The sequence below is a fragment of the Heterocephalus glaber genome, unplaced genomic scaffold, assembly GCF_053883595.1.
Source record: "Heterocephalus glaber isolate CG9 unplaced genomic scaffold, H.glaber_assembly_v1.0 deba00001805, whole genome shotgun sequence".
Lineage (NCBI taxonomy): Eukaryota > Metazoa > Chordata > Mammalia > Rodentia > Bathyergidae > Heterocephalus > Heterocephalus glaber.
In genome coordinates this window covers 3,046,318-3,062,908 of record NW_028258480.1, presented here as the reverse complement: position 1 = coordinate 3,062,908, position 16,591 = coordinate 3,046,318, and the positions used below count along the sequence as shown (strand labels likewise).

The following is a 16,591-nucleotide window of genomic DNA, read 5'->3' as shown; positions in this document are numbered from 1 at the left end:
GACCTATGGAACTCAAGATCCACTATCAGTAACATTTCCGGTACCCAGAAAGAATAGGCTTATTCGAGCTCTGTGCATTACTCAGTAACTCTGTCCTCCTTCTCTTGCAAACTTGCTCAGAAATAAACACAAGTGCAGCCCTCCTGGATCACACTGTTCTTTCCTGGTGACAGACATCCCAGAGCTACAATCTCTCAATGTCAAACCCTTGCCCCAAAATAACCCTTTAAAGGCAATATTTTATTCCTTGAAGATTTCCTTCATGATATAATTCTGCCTTTTTATGCTTCTGTTTGAAAATAAAACATCTACTTTGAAGCATCTCCCCTGTGCCCTTCCTTCCATCCTGAAATGTTCTCCAGTCTTTGGTGACAGGATAGAGGGGCCCGAGGAGGCGAGCAAAGGACCTATCGTCCACCTGGAAGGGTGGGCACCACCCGGGCACCACCGTGCCTCCTTTGTCCTCCTGTGAACCAGAGAGACACCTAGCTGTTCAGCCTGTGCATTGTGGCAGCAACTTAGAGACTTAGCATCTGTCCGGGTCCCACTTCTACCCACCTCCCCTTAGGGCATTGGTCTTTCGATCGATCTCTTTGGCAGCCATAAAGCTGACAAGCTTGGCTGTGAAACTTAGAACAGCAAAGTCTGATTGAAGATGTTTCTACAGGAACCACAGAGACTCAACAAAGCCAGGAGGAAATGGCCATACAAGAATAAAGTGTAGATTATGACTAGAGCGCAAGTAGCAGGTCCCAGCAGCATTTGGAGGGCTTCACACAGTTTAAGTCACTCGGTGCTCTGAGAGGTGGGCATACTTAGTAGGGAAGGAAAAACCATAGCAGAGAGCTTTGCATCCCAGCTGACTAGGAAGTGGCCCTTCGTTAGCTGACATCAATATGGCCCCAAGCCGGGGTTCTTAATCTGCGGCATTAACTAGAGAGAGACAGAAAAGACCTAACGAGTATTGACAAATGAGCTGAAATATGGGTTCCTGACCGTTGTCTCAGCTTCCTAATCTATAGCTGGAAAGAGTAAGGATATTATTTTATTTTATATAATTGTGTCAAGATTAAAGGAAAAACTCAAAGTGCTTTTCATTATATATTTTGGAAGATGAAAAGTGTTTCTTAAAGTTTTTTTCTGTTTGTATTTGTAATGATTACCGTAGAGTGATATCAGACCTTGCCCCAAAACATTCTTTTGTTGATTATGATCCATTATGCAATTCTGTACTAGAATCCTCTCCATTCTTAAGACCCCCCCCCCGCCCCGAAAGTTCTCCAAGTTAATTTATAACCCTTTAGGCAGTCAAATCTGGTTGATCTCAGAGATAAAATTAGCTGGGGAAACTATTACACAAGTCTCAGGTCCTTACCCCAGTTCCCCAGGCTGCTGCTAGATTTCTGTTGTCTGGATAGCTTCCCTTAAGAAAGTAACACCAGATGTTGAACCCAGAGCCTTATGTCTTACAGTGCAGTAATCCTGTGTGAGACTAAAACTAGAAGACTATTACAATTTTGCTTTACAGGGACATGCAGGGAAATGAGGTGTGGAAACTGCTTTGTGTTGCTGTTGGTTGGTTTCTCGACTCTTAACTAACACTGAGGGAAGTGAGAGTCTACAAACAACTCGTTAAAAATTCACCAAAGTTGGTTAGTTAAAACTATTTAAGTTCAAATTAAAGTAACAAGATCAACTTGAGCTTCTCTGAAAAAACAAAACCAAGAGTTTTATTTACATAAGGATAAATACAAATATAAAGACCTATCCTCCAGGTAGGAATGTAAATTTATCCCAGGGGAAATGATAGCCAGAGACCACTTTCTTCATGTGTGGTTTTTCCTGGACTCACACAACACACGGAAGCATATGTATAGCATGCAGTGCAGTGGTTTTAAAATACATGCAAAATATTGTGCAACTACCCCCACTGTCTGTACCTCAAACTTTAAATCACGTTCAACATGAATTCTGTACACATTAAACAGGACTGAGTCCTCATCCCTGCTCCCGGATTTTGATAGCTGGTACTTTCTGTCTCCATGAATTTGCCCACTATAGGTATCTCACATAATAGAATCATACATTATTCATCCTTGTATGTTGTGTTAGCTTTCCTGTTGCTGGGACAAAACACTGGCACCTGCAACTGGAAGTTGGAGAGGTTTTCTTGGCTTATGTCTGCAGAGGTTTCAGTCAGTGGCTGGGGCCTCCAAGTCATAAACAACACATCCAAAGGGCATGTGGGAGGGTAGCTGCTCAATTCATGGCATCCAGGGAACAGAAGGCAGGGGAAGAGGGACCAGATACAGTGCCCAAGGTCATGCCCTGAACAACCAACAGAAAACACACTCAGCTGTTGCTGCACAAATCTAGGCATCTCTCAAGCCAAGTAAATTGAAAATCAAGATGGACTTCACATACATCTGGCTTATTTAATTTATCATAATATATCATGGCTCATCCATATTGTCACATATAAAAATGTAATTCTTTAGCGGCTGAATAACAGTGCACTTTGTTTATATACTACATTTTGTTTATCCATTCATCTGTTGATGGACATCCAGGCTATTCCCACCTTTTGACCACCATGAACAATGCTGCTACAGACATAAATGTACAAATATCTGTTTGACTTTCTGCTTTCAGTTCTTTGGAGTATATAACTAGTAGTAGAGATTCCAAATCATATGGCAATTCTGCTAGGTATGAACTAATTTTATTGTGGTTTTGACTTGTATTTCTTTAATGACTAATGCAACTGAGCATCTTTGTTGCTTATTGGCCATTTTGAATCACAGCTCTAAATGCTTACATTTATTTCATCTGACCATCTAGGAGAAGTGAAATCTTAGGCACAACTCCAAATTCAATGGGGTGGCTTCTGAATGGACCACCTGGGTGCCTACTCCCGGACCAATCACTTCTGGCAAGTGTGACAGTTACACTGTCAAATTTTTGTTCATTTGTTGTTGACACTTGTTCACATTATTGAGTTTTGACAGTTTGGATATTCTGGACTTTATTCAAGGGTTTGACTTATCTAATTGTTTTAACTGTCTCTTTTGAAAAGAGGATTTTTAACTTTTGATAAATGCAATTTACCAATATTTCTTTCTTCTTTGAGTCATGCTTTTAGCTTCTTTTCCTAATGTCACGTATTTTTGTCTCATTTTCTTTTAAAAGTTTTATATGCTTAGGCTTTACCTTTGAACCTATAACTACTCAGAGTATATTGATATATAGTGCAAGGCATAGTTGGAAGTTCATTAATTTTTTCAGGACTACTATTGAAAACAATAAAATGATTTTGTATCTTTGTCAAAACTCAGTTGTTCAACTGAGTTAAACAAGTTTGTTTCCCTCTAGGGTTGCAAGGATGGTTCAACATATGCAAATCAATAAAGGTAATACACCATGTTAATATACTCAAAGACAAATATCCCATGATCATCTTAGTTGACACAGAAAAAGGCCTTTGCAATCCTTGAAGAAATTAGGTATTGAAAGATCATTCCTCAACAGAGTAAAGGTTGTGCATGCAAAACCAACAGCCAACATCTTTCTGACTAGAACTATGGCATGATCCAGCTATTCCACTCTTTGGTATATGGCCTAATGAGCTAAAGTCAGTGTACTATATGGATACCTGCATATTCATGTTTATCGTGGCACAATTCACAACAGCTAAAATACAGAACCAGCCTAGGTGCCCATGAACAGATGAATGGATAAAGAAAATGTGGTTACATACACAATGGGGTATTATTCAGCCATAACGAAGAATAAAATCACATCACTTGCAAGAAAATGGATGGAACTGGAGACAACCAGGCCAAGTGAAATTAGCCAGACTCAGAAAGAAAAGTATCATATGCTTTCCCTAATATGTTGAATCTAGACACCTCACTGAGGTCTCCAGTCATGTGGAACACACGCCGAATCAGCCCGCTGCAGACAGGCAGGTCTGTGCACGCCCTACCGAGGTCCTGAGTAGCACAGAAGACACCAAATCACCCCACTGCAGACAGGCAGCCACCTGATTCCACAATACCAAGGTGCAGAGGACACCAGACCACCAGACCAAGGTACTGAGTCCCACTGTTCCCGGCCCAGAGGTAGGGGCTTCTGAGCCGTCGTCCCACTGCTCCTGGTCCAGAGGAAGGGGCTTCCCGGTCACCATCCCTCCCGCTGCTCCCAGCCCAGAGGAAAGGGCTTTTGGGCCACCTTCTGTCCTGTTGCAACTGGCCCAGAGGAAGGGGCTTCTGAGCCACCATCCCACTGCTCCTGCTCCAGAGGAAGGGGTTTCCTGGCCACCACCCCTCCAGCTGCTCCCAGCCCACAGGAAAGGGCTTTTGAGTCACCATCCCTACCGCTGCTCGAGGCCCCTGTCCCACCTCACCTCACCCAACTCAGAGGAGGTAATCTGTGCAGGCACTAACAGCCCCCCACCCCAGTCGAAATGAGAAAACACATAAATAAGTCTCAAAACCAGACTTCCAGATCACCTACAGCAACCCCAAAGGGAAATGAGATGGAACACTCTGATACTCAACCACCTGGACCCACTGAACTGGCAACAAAAGGGGATCTGGAAAAAATGAAATCAGAAATAATTTCTCAGATAACAGGAGAAATTGTGCCCCTAGTGCAAGACATGATTAATAAATCTAGAGAGGAGCTGAGGAACATGATGGAATCCCAACATAAGAAACAAATGGAATCCATAAAACAGATGCAAATAAATTTCCAGGACATGAAAAACTCCATTGAAAGTCTACACAGCAGAATGAGCCAATGTGAGGACAGAATTTCAGATATAGAAGATAAGATTGCAATTAGTGACCAGGAAAAGAAAAATTGCTTCAAAATTATAAGGGAACATGAGAAATCAATCCAGCAGCTGCTAGATGATGCAAAGAAGAATAACATAAGACTGATTGGACTCAATGAAGAAACAGGAGAGGGTGGAGATGACATAAAAAACCTCTTCACAGAAATAATGGCAGAAAACTTCCCAAGCAGGGGAAAAGAGCTTGACATACAGATAAGTGAGGCATATAGGACTCCACATAGCCTTGATCAAAAAAAAAAAATCTACACATAGGCATATAATTGTTAAGATTCCAGAAGCACAACAGAAGAACAAAGTTCTCCAAGCAGTCAGAGAAAAGAAACAAATCACATACAAAGGAAAGCCCATCAGAATCACAGCAGACTTCTCAACACAAACCATCAAGGCAAGAAGAGCTTGGAGTGACGTATTCCAAGCCCTGAAAGAAAACATCCTCCAACCCAGATTGATGTGCCCTGCAAAATGATCTTTCAAAATGGATGCAGAAATAAGATACTTTCATGACAAAGAGCACCTTAGGAACTTCGTGAATATCAAACCAGCACTCCAAAGAATTTTACACAATGTCCTAGAAACAGACATTGAGGATCACAACCCCAGGAAGCAAAGCAGAATGAACCCGTCTGGCATGACAAGAAATTAAATGTAAAGGGGGAGAACCCAACAAAAAGAAAAAGTCATGGCAATGACAAGTCAATACATTTCAGTTATAACCATCAACGTTAATGGTCTCAATTCACCAATCAAAAGAAATAGACTGGCAGAATGGGTCAAGAAGCAAAATCCAACAATATGCTGCATACAAGAAACACACTTCATTCAAAAGGAAGCTCATAGACTGAAAGTTAAAGGGTGGAAAACAATACTCCATGCAATGGGAACCCGAAAAAAAGCAAGAGTAGCTATCCTCTTTGCAGATCAAGTAGATTTCAAACCAACACTGATTAAGAGAGATGAAGAAGGACACTACATCCTTGTAAAGGGAACAATCCAAGAGGAAGAGATGATAATCATAACTATGCACCAAACACTAGTGCACCCAACTATATAAAACAAATGCTAACGGACATGAAAAGTAATTTATGCACTAATACAATTGTAGTGTGGGACCTCAACACCCCACTGTCACAAATAGATCAACTGGACTAAAAATAAGTAATGAAATACTAGAAATCAATAGAACTCTTGAACAAATGAACTTAACAGATGTTTACAGAGTCTTCCACCCCACAAAATCAGAATACACATTCTTCTCAGCTGCACATGGGTCATTCTCCAAAATAGACCACATACTCACACACAGAACATGTTTAAGTAAGTGCAAAGGAACTGAAGTTATCCCCTGTATATTATCAGACCATACTGCAATGAAATTGGAGATCCACAGCAAAAGAAACTCAAAACATTTCATAAACACATGGAAATTGAACAACACACTTCTGAATAACCAATGGGTCACAGAGGAAATGAAAGAAGAAATCAGACAGTTTCTTCAATTAAATGACAATGACAATACAACATATCGGAATCTATGGGACACAATGAAAGCAGTCTTACGAGGGAAATTCATAGCAGTGAATATGCATATTAGGAAAACAGAACAAGCCCAATTAAACAACCTGATGCTGAACCTCAAGCTTCTAGAAAAAGAAGAGCAGGACAAACCCAAAGCTCATACAAGGGAGGAAATTATAAAGATCAGAGGAGAAATCAATGCAATGGAGACTAAGAGAATGATACAAAAAAATCAATGAACCCAAGAGTTGGTTCTTTGAAAGAATCAACAAAATTGACAAACCTTTAGCCAATCTTGTCAGAAAAAGGAAAGAAAAGGCCCAAATCCATGCAATTAGGAATGAAAAGGGTGAAATGACAACAGACCCAGCAGAAATCCAGAGGATCATCAATACCTACTTCCAGAACCTATATGCCAATAAGATGGACAACACAGAAGAAATGGACAGATTCCTAGGTACATATGAATTAGCAAAGTTGAAGGAAGAAGACCTAAAAATTCTGAACAACCCAATATCAACCAATGAAATTGAAAATGTAATTAAAAACTTATCAACTAAGAAAAGCCCAGGCCCTGATGGCTTGACTGCTGAATTCTACAAGACATTTAGAGAGGAATTGCTGCCACTACTGTTTAAACTCTTCAATGAAATTGAAAGGGAAGCAATACTCCCAAATTCATTCCTGCAAGCAAGCATCACCTTGATCCCCAAAGCAGAGAAAGACCCAACTGAAAAAGAGAACTATAGGCCAATCTCACTAATGAACACAGATGCAAAAAGCCTTAATAAGATACTGACAAACAGAATGCAGAAGATCATCAAGAAGATCATACACCCTGATCAAGTGGGATTCATCCCAGGGATGTAGGGATGGTTCAATATGTGCAAATCAATCAATGTAATACACTATATCAATAGAGCCAAGGACAAAAACCATATGATTATCTCCATAGATGCAGAAAAAGCATTTGACAAAATCCAACATGCATTTATGATAAAAACCCTACAAAAAATTGGAATAGATGGTCTCTACCTCAAACTGACAGAAGCCATCTATGACAAACCAACAGCCAATATCATACTAAATGGTCAAAAACTGAAATCCTTCACATTAAAATCAGGAACAAGACAAGGATGTCCACTCACACCACTCTTGTTCAATATAGTTCTGGAAACATTAGCCATGGCAATTAGACAAGAGAAAGAAATAAAAGGAATAAAGATATGAAATGAAGAAGTCAAATTGTCATTATTTGCAGATGACATGATACTCTATATAGAAGACCCCAAGAACTCCACCAAAAGCCTTCTAGACTTAATAACCAAATTCAGTCAAGTAGCTGGTTACAAGGTTAACACAGAAAAATCAATAGCTTTCCTCTACACGAATGACAGACTCACTGAGAGAGAAATAGGGCAAATAATTCCTTTCACAATAGCATCCAAAAAACTGAAATACCTAGGAATCATCCTAACGAAAGAAATCAAAGTCCTGTTCTCTGAAAACTATGGCATTCTGAAAAGAGAGCTTGAAGATGATATCAGAAAATGGACAGACATCCCCTGCTCCTGGGTAGGAAAGAGTAATATAGTGAAAATGGCTATACTTCCAAAACTGCTATATAGATTTAATGCAATTCCAATTGAGATCCCAGCAGTATACTTCATAGACCTCGAGAAAACAATCCAAAAATTCATTTGGAACAAGAAGAGACCCAGAATAGCAAAAGCAATTCTAGGTAACAGAGACATGGCAGGGGGTATCACAATTCCCAACCTGCAACTCTACTGCAAAGCTACTGTGATAAAAACAGCATGGTACTGGCAAAGAAACAGACCTGAGGACCAGTGGAACAGATTAGAAGATGCAGAAACAACGCCAGACACACTCAGCCATCTCATCTTCGACAAAGGAGCCAAAGACCCTCACTGGAGGAAAGATAGCCTCTTTAATAAATGGTGCTGGAAAAATTGGGCTTCAACTTGCCAAAGATTAAAACTAGACCTATATCTCTCACCATGCACTAAACTAAAATCAAAATGGATTAAAGATCTAAATATTAAAATAGAAACTCTGAACCAGTTGGAACAGAGGTTAGGTAGAACCCTTGAAGACATTGGTGTAGGAAAAGATTTTATGAACAAAACCTCAGTTGCCCATGAACTAGCACAAACAATCAACAAATGGGATCTCTTCTTATTAAAAAGCTTCTGCACAGCAAGAGAAACCACCAGCAGTGTGAAGAGACAATCCACAATATGGGAAAAAATCTTCACCTGCTCTTCCTCAGACAAAGGTCTACTATCTCGAATCTATAAAGAACTTCAAAAGATCAGACCTCCCAAATTTAAAGACCCAATCCAAAAATGGGCATCTGAAATGAACAGACGTTTCTCAGACAAAGAAGTAGAAATAGCAAATAAATACATGAAAAAATGCTCAACATCACTGGTCATTCGAGAGATGCAAATGAAAACAATGCTGAGATTCCACTTCACTCCGGAAAGAATGGCTGCTATCATGAAATCAACCAATAACCAATGCTGGCGGGGCTGTGGGGAAAGAGGAACCCTGCTCCATTGCTGGTGGGAGTGTAGACTGGTGCAACCACTGTGGAAATCAGTATGGAGATACCTCAAAGAACTAGGACTGGAAGTCTCATTTGACCCCACTATTCCACTGCTGGGGATCTTCCCCAAAGAATTAAAAGAATCATACCACAGTGATATATGTGCACCCATGTTCATAGCAGTGCAATTTGTAATAGCTAAAACTTGGAAACAGCCCAAATGCCCATCAACTGGAGACTGGATAAAGAAAATGTGGTTTCTTAATAAAATGGAGTACTACTCAGCCATAAAAAATGAGAAATTAGAGACATTTATAGCTAAGTGGATGCACATTGAAGCGATACTCTTAAGTGAAATAAATAGGACACAGATGTGTAAATACCGAATAGTTTCTCTGGTGTGAGAAACTGAAAGTGTAAATAAGGACTAAATGTATAATAGGTCATGTGAAATAGGAAGAAAAGGGGCAATGGGGAAGGAAGTGGGAGAGCTAGGGGAAAGGATAGAAGGGAATGGGATTAATATGAGAAAATGGAAAAATAGGACCAAAATCTTTGTAAATAGGGAGGACTGGAGGGGTTGAAGGGAGGGCTGGGCAAGGGTGAAAAATAAGAACCAAGAGAGATTATGTAAAGGTGCAAATTTCCAATGATGAATGTCATTATATTGTATACCTAAAATGTACCAATTATTAGAATGAATAATTGATAATGCAAAATAGGAAGAAAAGGTCCAAAGGGGTAGGGGTAGTGGGAGGGGCAGGGGAAAGGAAAGAAGGGAAAGAAAAAATGCTGAGAAATGGAAAAAATGGAAATAAAGTCTTTGTAAATAGGGAAGGGTGGAGGGCATGAAGGGAGGGCTAGGAATGGGGAAAAAATAAGAACCAAGATGCATCATGTAAAGGTACAATTCCCAATGAGAATTGTAATTGTGTTGTATACCTACAATGCACCAATAAAAGAATTTAATACAAAAAATATGTTGAATCTAAACAGAATGGTGTGAAAGTAGAAGGCAACTATTATTGGAAAAGAGAAATGGAACGGGGCAAAGTAGAGGAGGTGCAAGGAAGGGTGGTCGGGGAGAGACATGCTAAAGTGGACAAGTGTGTTAGAACACCACATTGAAGCCCCATGCTCGGTAAAATTAATAGGCACTAATAAAAATACTTTTTAACAATTAATTGTTCGTAGGTGTGCGGTCCTATTTGTGGTCTGTCTTCGGTGCCATGGATATAGTTGTCTGTCTTACCAAAAGTCCCACTCTCTTGGTTACTGTAGTTTCATAATAGGTCTTGAAATTGTATAATATTAACTGTCCAAGTTTGTTCTTATTTTACAAAGTTCATTTTTGTCCTTTGCATATTTCTATGAATTTTAAAATTGGTGTACAAAAATAGTTTGCTGTGGTTTTTGCTGGAATCAATTTGACTTAATTTTACTTTGCAATAATTCCAAAGATTTAGGAAGCTGGATCTAACAATGTATAAAAATCATAAGTCTGATGAAGTATGATTCCTCCAGGAATGCAAGTTTATTTTGATATTTAAAAATAGAAATCAAGCCTGGTGTTGTGTACAGCCTGTAATGCCAGCAGTCTTGGAGGCTGAGCAAAAGGGTCGCAAGTTCGAGCCCAGCTTGGGAAACTTTTTGACATAGGGAGAACCTGTCTCAAAATAAAGTATAAACAAGAGCTGGAGATGTAGCTCGTTGTGAAGGCCTTGGGTTCACAAACCAATTCAACTCGAGCACTGACAAACTGAAAAGCACTGTAAAACTTTATCTCTAAAGAGAAAACATTTTTGTAAAATCTAGTATTTATTCCTACTAAGATCTCTTAGAAAACTAGGAATAGAGTAGAACTTCCTTAGGTTGATAAAGGACACGTAAAAAGTCTTCCACCCAACTTCATAAGTAAAGTAGGCTTTTCATGAAAACAGTGTTGGTCCTGGAAGCTTCTTGAGGAACCAGGAGAACTGGTAAACTATACTTCCTCACCACTCACTCCATGCTGCTAGAGAGTGGCTGAATTTCTAACTGAAAATTTTAGGAGACATCAACAATGAATCTGACAAAGGAAGTTCATGTGTTGCCTCAAAATATACTCTCTGTCTTCCATTTCAGTTCTCGGTAAGCAATCGGGTAAAGAGATAATAATATTTCAATGTCATGGCTTTTTCACAAGTATTTGAACATAAAAGTTTTTCTGCCCTAATTTTTTCAAAAAGGATGATTTGCTTTTTGGTCATAGAACAAAATTTTAAATAAATAACTCCTAGAATCAGTTTTGTCACCTTTTATCAGTACATAAGTTTCTGAAAATCACCCAATTAGCAAAGGGTATACTTTCTAGAAACCATATATATTAGCTGTTAAGTTTTCCTCTTCATATCTGTTTTATAGTTAATAAAAAGTCAATAGTAACAACATGAATACTTACTCTATCACATTTAGTCTTGAGATCATGTTAAACCACAGATGAGAACAGAGTAACAGGGCTGGGAATTTAGCTTAGTGGTTCCGGTGCCTGCCTCGAAAGTGCAAGGTCCCAAGTTCAACCTGTGGTACTGCAGGGGGAAGAAAAAAAGAACGGAGTGACAGTATAATTCCATTTGCTACCTTTTGCTATTGTTAAACAGTTTACTTCTACATATGCTATAACTGCAGAATAGTTACTGTGTTTGAGTTAAATACCAAAAATTTAAAAGAAATTTTAGGAAAAGAAAAAATTTAAATGTACTTTTAATTAAGCTTTATTAATTAACATTTACAAATATTGCATTTACTTCAGTCACACCACAGACAGTTGAGGGCTCTGTTAAAAGAGTGAAATCCAAAGAGAGTTGGGGAGAAAAGACCCCAGCTCCATAGGACCGCAGTGGATGAAGGAGTCTGGCCACTGTAGGCCAAGCTGGTCTGTTAAGCTGAGAGAACCCAGAGGGGACACCCTAGTCCTCTCCAGCCTGCAACAGACTCAGCTGCTCACACGTGAGAAAGAGTCCGGTCCCGCTGGGCTCCGGTTCCCCATGAGCCACGGGGAGGCTGGTGGGTTCCCTCTCAGCGGATGGCTCAGCACCTCCTGGAGCAGGAAGCGTTGTAGTTCTGGGGCAGGGGCTGGAGACTGCGGGCGACACTGGACACCATTTCCCTCCCTTTCAATAACGTCGTGTCCCTTTTCTCAACAGCGACACCAACACCTGAAACCCAGAGAAGTCCTCAAGAAGCCCCTGCTGGATGCCACCTGAAAGCACCTTTCAGGGCAGAGTGGGGGTACAGATAACAACTCTGACTTCAGTGGGCCTCTTCTCTGAGAGGGGAGCAGCCAGAGAAAGGCTGGGATTGCTGGCCAGAGCTCCCCTCTTTCTCTTCCCCAGAGCCTTAGTTTTTTGGGTTCTGTTGCTGTGTTTTGGTTCTGGGAGGTCAAAGGAGGAGGAGGAGCTGGAGCATCTTGTTAACAGCGCCTGCTCCAAGCCATCCTGGCCGTGGTGGCGGTCCCCACACTTGGAGGGGTCACAGGGGCAGGCCATGCCCGCCCACTTGTGCTTCCTGTGCCTGCACTGCTCGTTCCACATCTGCCCCTCAGGGAGACTCTGATGCTCTTCCTGGACATCCCGACTCATTTTGTTGGCTTCCAGTCCTCGTCCCCATCGTCCCATTGCCGTTGTCCTCAGGTTCAACCACAGAATGCTCTGAATCATATGTTAGAACCCATTGTCCATGATTCGCTGCAGGACGTTTTCTGTAATACGGGAAGGTCTGGGTTTAGGCAGGGCATACTCAGAGAAGAGGGTATCACTAGGAAGAGGACGTTCTGTCCACCGGCTCCTTGGAGGACAGTCAGTTCTGCTTGGTGATTTCATTCTCCCGCAGAAGCAGCTGACTTTGCTCCCCCACTTCAAGCATCTTCTCAAGCTCCTCATTCTGACTCCTGAGTGTGCCCAGCAGCAGTGGCGGCCCCCTCCCACGGGTGGACCCCCTGCCTCCTGCCGTCTGGCTTGCTGCGGTGGCTGAGAAGCTGCATGCTCCAGTTTGATGGGCTCGGCTTGCCCTTCTCTGTTTGTCTTGGTGAAGTGATTTTGCTTCTCAAACAGCATGTGCTGCATATCTGTACGACGGGCTTTGCTGGATTCAGACTGCTTTCCAGCTTGCTGGCCTGCATTTTGGAGGAGAGCAGCTCTCCAAGTAAGTACTTCAGGGCACATCTGGCTTCTGGAATTGTCACAGTATCCTCCCGGTGTTGCTTTGGCTTCTTCGCTGCCCGCCTGGAGGCGCTGCTGTTGTAAGTCAGTGGTCTGAGCCCTGGGCAGTTCTCTTTCAGTCTTCAGCTGTCAGTCTCCCCTGCAATGCAACCCTCTGACTTCCAACCTCGAGCGCCTATTCAGAGTGTGAGAATGTGCGCCTCTGGAGTTTGGGAGGTGGATTCTCCCCAGATTCCTCTTTTCCTTTGAGTTGAGCCAGATCCTAAGCCAGGCTCTTCCTATCTTCAAGAAGGTCATTCCGGTGATGTTACTGACCGTAACCTCAACTTTATTTCCAAGTCAACTCTTCACTGGAGCTGCAGTATCGCCCACTCCACGGCTCTGCGTCTCTTTCTGTTATCTGTGACCTTCTGTTGCTTCTGGAGCGCGCCCGTGAGAGACTTGTTGGCAGCTGCTGCCCCTCAGTCTTGTCCTAACGCACTGCACTGCTTCTGGAAGTTGCTTTCAAGTTCGAGCAGCTTCCTCAGCTCTTACTGTCTCGTTCTTTTAACTGGATGACCTCTTGGTCTTCCACCGTCCGAATTCTCAGCATCCCCTCATCTGACACGTTGGCTATACCCGCTGCATGTTCATCCTTCATGTTTCTTGGTTCAGCTTGGTGGCAGAATGCTCTGTGGATTCAGAAGTTTGGACTGCTCACCTAGTTTTGTCTTAAGGTCAGCTATTTGACCCTCCAGCTTCTGGAGGGTTTTGGCAGTGCCCACTCAGCGTGTTTTGGTTGACATTCATCTTTGCTGTCTGAAGATCAAGAACTAATTCCTCCTTTCCCTCTCGCAGCCTGCTGACTTCTAATTCTAGATTTCCGATGTGATGCTGGCACTGGAACTGAATGGCTCGTAGCTGGTCCGCATTCTCAGTCATCTTTCTAGCGAGGGCCTCTTCAGCGTGTGGGCTTTATTAGCTCAGGCAGCTCCTTTGACATCTGAGCTTGCCGTAGGGGTGTTGAGTGGAGAAAGCACCAGAAGACTTGCTGGTATCTGGTCTGGTTTCTACTGGAGCCTCTGCTTCCACTGCAGTTTCTTTACATTTTTTCCTAATTTTATTTTATTGGTACATTTTCAGGATACAATATAATGACATTCATCATTAGAGATTTGTGCCTGTACATGATATACCTTGGTTCTTATTTTCCCCCCCTCCCCTGCCCTCCCTTCAACCCCTCCACCCCTCCCTATTTACAAAGACTTTGTTTCTATTTTTTCCTTTTCTCATATTAATTCCATTCCCTTCTTTCCTTTCCCCTACCCCTCCCACTTCCCTGTCCACTTTGGACCTTTTCTTCCAATTTCACATTATTAATTATTCATTTTAGTCCTTATTTACACTTTCAGTTTCTCACACTAGAGAAACTATTTGGTATTTACACGTGTGTCCTATTTATTTCACTTAAGAGTATCACTTCAATGTGCATCCATTAGCTCTAAATGTCTCTAATTTCTCATTTTTTATAGATGAATAGTACTCCATTTTATAAAAAAAAAAACACATTCTTTTTTATCTAGTCTCCAGTTGATGGGCAATCGGGCTGTTTCCAAGCTTTAGCTATCACAAATTGTGCTACTATGAACATGGGTGCACATATATCGCTGTGGTATGATTCTTTAAATTCTTTGGGGAAGATACCCAGCAGGGGAATAGCTGGGTCAAATGGGACCTCTAGTCCTAGTTCTCTGAGGTGTCTCCATACTGATTTCCACTCCACTGCAGTTCCAATGGCACCAGCCACAAAGCAGCACCTCCATCCCACAGCTGGGCAGTCACTTGTTGGAGGTTTTGGATTATCTCTATATTTTCTTTTAATTCCTTGTCTTCCAACCTCTCCACTTGCTTTTAAAGATCCAGTTTGCAGGCTTCCTAACTCTGCTGTCTTGGCATTCATGTTTTCATTCTCCTGTTCTTTCAAAATGGTCCTCTCCAACATCTGGGCTGTCTGACCAGCAGCCTCGCTCAGACCCTGACTTAATTTTTCATTCTCCTCTGCCGGGGATGGCTGCTTCTCCCTTAGGGATTGCAGATTCCCTGATGGTTCCACGCTAATGGGTAAGGTAGGGTAGGTACCTCGATGGGCGTGCAGTGGCAAGAGGTACAGCTCTTGTACTTGGTATTTAAGACAATTAAGTTCAGCTGCTGGGGATCAGTGGTAATAATGGGTTTGTTCTTGATTTTTCTTGCTCTGTCAGCATGGTGCAGGGCATTTACCGTTTCCTCTAGGTTAGAATCAGCAGGACTCACACAGGCTGTCACGAGGGTATGGCTGTTACCTCCTAAAGCATCTTGAAGCTTTGGGTGAACTTGGAATCTCTGAAGTGCCCAAAGCCACCCCTTCCTGTCATCTTCAAGAACACAGGCTACATTTCCCAAGCACAAGAGGCCTCCGTCAGTATCAACAGCTGCTTTTAGACGAAGCCTGCAGCCTTGGTTTTCTTCTGCCTTTCTGGTCCAGCAAGGTCTGCGAGGTGTGCTTCCAATGAAAACTGCGACTGTCACCATCTTTCTTTGCTCCTTGGAGACTGTGAAGATGGCCTGAGATCGGGACAGCTGGGTTTCATTGCTGTGGCGCCCACAGTCCAGTCCTACATTTGCTGCCCCGCTTCAGACAGGAAACAGTATCCAAGGCAGCCCAAACCGTCTTCCCAGGGAGAATCTTCCTGTTTTCTTAGGGTCCTCCCAGATGTGTATTTGAGAGGCTTTCTCTCAAGATGGTCCCAGAAGATCCAAAATTTCTTCATTGTAAATCTCCAAGTCAGACACTTTCAGAGTAAATTCAAAGTCACTCTCTTTACCACTCTCTTTACTCTTCTTTAAAGAGCAGTTTTGGCCCCGACTGTTGGTTCCTTCTCTTGCTCTGGTATACATGCCTCCCACTGAATAAATTTCTCCAGAGCCAGTTTGCCCATGGGCCATCGCATCCTCTCAAAAGGGCTGTATGAGTGGTGCCACTGCTGTACTGAAGACCTCTTCCTGTCCAGCAGAGGGGTCAAAGACAGTATTGCAGGCACAGGATTTGTCACTACCGACCACCCCCTGAGGCTCACAGGACAAACGAAGGGCACATCCCTCAGTCTTCCCTAATGTCTCCAGGGCCCAGAGGGCAACACTTAGTGCCACTTTTACAGGAGTGCCCTTCACCTCTTCCTTCCTGATCCCAGGTCCATGCCACCTCAACGTAAATGTCCGGGTCTCCCTGTGTCTTGTCCCAACCAGAGCTTTAACAGCCAAGTTTCAAACTGGTCCTAAAGGCGCCAGCCAATTGGAGTGCAGCTTAGATATTTACCACATCCTCCCTTCCTACTGGAGTTCTACCCCCCGCCCCCCGCCCCGTGCCCCTGCCAGTGGCAGGACAAGATTGCCTTATTCATCTGAAAGTATTTACATTTTACCTCCATT

The 16,591-nt window shown here is 42.3% G+C and overlaps 1 pseudogene; it reads right to left on the bottom strand.

Moving 5' to 3' along the window:
* Positions 1-11,688: 11,688 nt before the first annotated feature.
* Positions 11,689-16,423, bottom strand: LOC101721482 (chromosome-associated kinesin KIF4A-like; annotated as a pseudogene).
* Positions 16,424-16,591: the final 168 nt, after the last annotated feature.